Here is a 3,466-nt window from a genome sequence, read left to right on the forward strand (position 1 = left end):
ACCATTCTAATGCTTAACTTTACAAAGTTAATACATGTAATCTGCAAAGGAGGCCACGAGGTAAAAGCTATTATTACTCCCATTTTGCAGGTGGGGAAATTAAAGCTCAGAGAGGTTAAGTCACTTGCCACCAAACTAGCGAGGGGCAGAGCTGGGATATGGAACATCTAGGCAGGCTGGCTCCAGAGCCCATAAGCATAAATGCTACTGTTCCCAAATCTTGTGCTAATTCTTAGAATAGCCAAAGGATAGATTAAGGACTGATTCTTGGAGGGAGGGCAGGCGGCAGTATTTTTTCTGATCGAATCACAAGACAGTATGAATATTCTTTATTTTGCCATGGCTTTCATTGCCCAATAATAGAAAAGGTCATGGGGAGGTAGGCTACAATGGTTAAGAGTTGAGACGCTGGCATCAGACAGCCTAGTTCAAATCTGGGCTTTCCTCATTACGAGACTTCCGGTCTTGGGCAGATTTGTATCAGATGCTCTAGGCCTCAGCTTCCTCACCTATGAAATGGGGCTACTGAGGGTAGATTACCTCCTACAAAGATTGTGAGAAATAAATGAGTTAATTCACATAAGCTGCTTAGAACAGTAACTTCTCCTGGAAACTCAGTTAAAACCTTTGACCCTTAATCTCACTTTGAGGGCTTTGAACTAACAGGTATTCATCTCTTAGTTCTCTGAGCCAATAGTTTTTCACAAATCTGAGAACATGCGCTCACAAGAGTGAAAACTGCAGACATCACCCTGGGACCCACCAACTCCAAAGCTAATCACCCAGCCAACTTCCAGATTCCTCAGTCTGTGATCCAGCAGGCACTAAGCACTTATTTACTTGTCCCAAAAATTGCTACTGAGAGAAAAAAATAGTATGAGCCAGAGACCGAGAGGGAGATGAGCATAACAGACTGCGAGGGGTTGGGGGCAGGGGGAGAAGAAGGAACAGAGGACAAAGGAGTTATGGACAAAAAGCCCTGGACAAGGCATAAAACCAGAGGTGTGGGATGGCCAGGAAAGGGACAGCTCTCTGGCAGTGGGGAGGAAAAGCTTGCCCTGGTAGGTGGTTAGGGAGAGCCATGTGAGGAGTGAACATCTGGTTGGAGCTGAGGCCTCAAGACTGGTCTTCCTGGGTGATGGTGACAGGGAAAGCCCAGATCTGAAAAGGTAGGCACACCCTGAGGAGTCATGGAAACCCCTGACCAGTGTCTACAGTGTGGGCTCAAGATTTAATGAGACCTGTCCCCAGGGCTCTTCCACCTTCTTCCCTGAAACTGAATAGAATGCCACCACCAGGACTCAGGTGCACCCCGTTTTCCCCACACTACACAAAACCTCTCACCACCACGAGAGGCCTCCGAGGCCTTCCCACCACAAATAAGTACTAAGGCCAGGCCTTGTGCCTGGACTTCCCAGTGAGACTTGGTTTTCCACTTTTCTCTGGAGGTGGGACATGGTCATTGATATTACTCCTCTGCTCAGAGAGACACCAGTGAGGCACAGACAGAACAGATTCATTCTCCAGAGCCAAAACAGGCTTCTGCATGGAGCTTCCTCGTTCCAGACACCTCTTCAGGACTGCGTCTGCTCCTGATCAGCTGTGTGGGCACCTCATCATCCTTGAAGAGGTCCAGAAACTGAGACTGAGACCAACAACCTGTCCCATCTGAAGAAGACTTCCAGTGGACTAAAATCTCCCACCTAGAGGAACCCTGGCAGGCTCAGGGACACGGGGTCCCCCTAAACTCCACAAAGCACTTGGTCTACTCCTGTAGTTTCAGGACTGGACACACTCATTTACTTCCCACACAAACTGGTTGGGTAAGATATTATTATAATCTTCCTTTTGTAGATGATAAAAACAAGACAGATAAGTCCAATACCTTCCTCAGCAGATGCAGAGAGAGTAAAGGCAGGAATCGAATCCAGGAACCCAGCTCCTGGGACTGTCCACTTAAAGACTGCTATTCTGCTTCTCAGAAGGATTTATAACAGGATTTTTTTTTTTAAGCAAAAAATGTGTGAAAGAGACAATAATCAAAAATGTGGGAATGGCTGAATAAATTACAGTACATCCCATGGAATACCGTGCAGCCACTGGAAAGATATACTGCAGAGAGAAAAAAACATGTACATGCATGTATGATATGATCAGATTTTTATAAAACGAGAGTCTCATAGAAGTATATGATTATAATAATATGTGTGCTTGTGAGTGAGGGAGCATGTGTGTGTGTGTGTGTGATGTGCTGGCAAACATCTGTAAAGAGCCAGATTGTAAATATTTCCAGCTTGGGGGCTATATGATCTCTGCCACAACTATTCAGTATGCTGATGGAGTGTGAAAGCAGGTCTCAGACAATACATACACAAATGAACACGGCTGTGTCCCAATAAAACTTTACATACATTAAAAGAAAACACCTGGTACATCATATGTGGCCAATGGCCACAGTTTGCTGATTAGGAGCCTGTATGTATATGATTAGGAGCCAGTACGACAATATAAACAAGTCTAGACTAAATGGTCGGCACTGAGTATCTACAGAGAGGCTTGCCATAGATGGTAAATGTGGAAAGGAAAGGGAGGGTAGAGCTAAGCTAATCATATCAGAAAAACTACAATATGAAAACCAGAATACATTACAAAATCTTATGCATTTAGCAAAATATCTACTTTCATGTGTCTATATAATAACGAAATTAATAACTTGATGGTGCAACTTCAGCATATAAATATTCTATAGGGAATGAATTTGATAAACCCAATTACATTAGATTCTTTAATAACTATAATCTATCTATACCTCCTGTTATATAGTGAATTCTGCAGCAAACCCTAGTGAACTAAGGGCATATATATACATACACATACACATATATACATACATATCTGTATGCTGACCAGACCATATACATATACACAAATAAGAATGGTATTAATTATATTTTTCCATGAACTTTTTGAAGTACTCTCATATATACATACCTATGTACACACACACACACACACACACACACATTCATATATAGTACTGTACTATCATTCACTTTGCTGGCACTTTAGAAATACTGAAATCCCACAAAAAACAGGGTTATCAATGATATAACTCACCACTATCTTTCCCATAAATAATCTGGTAATAATGCCTTGTACCATTTTCTGTAGAAAAGCTTTTCTCAATGCATTAGTCAGGGTTTCTTCTCAGGACGAAATTTATTCCTAATGATTCCTAATGAGACTGATAGAAATATGGACATTTCTGTCTAAAGTTCTTTATGAGTAACTTCCCACATGTAAAACAGTGTGATGTTCTGATGTGTTTACACGTGCAATGCATTCCTAAAGTTTTTTTGAAGCATGAATTCTATGACGTACAATTAGATGACTCTTATGAGAAGATTTTCTCTTCTTTAAGAAACTCAGGGAGTCTATTTCATTTATGAATATGTTGCTGCACTAG

General features: G+C 41.8%; 1 protein-coding gene across 2 annotated transcripts in view; it reads right to left on the minus strand.

The window, feature by feature from the left end:
• Positions 1-3,466, minus strand: part of LOC103601794 (zinc finger protein 175-like) — a 30,234-nt gene that overhangs the window by 10,287 nt on the left and 16,481 nt on the right. The gene's annotated exons all lie outside the window — the stretch shown is intronic.

Source organism: Galeopterus variegatus, unplaced genomic scaffold (assembly GCF_000696425.1).
Source record: "Galeopterus variegatus unplaced genomic scaffold, G_variegatus-3.0.2 Scaffold3885, whole genome shotgun sequence".
Lineage (NCBI taxonomy): Eukaryota > Metazoa > Chordata > Mammalia > Dermoptera > Cynocephalidae > Galeopterus > Galeopterus variegatus.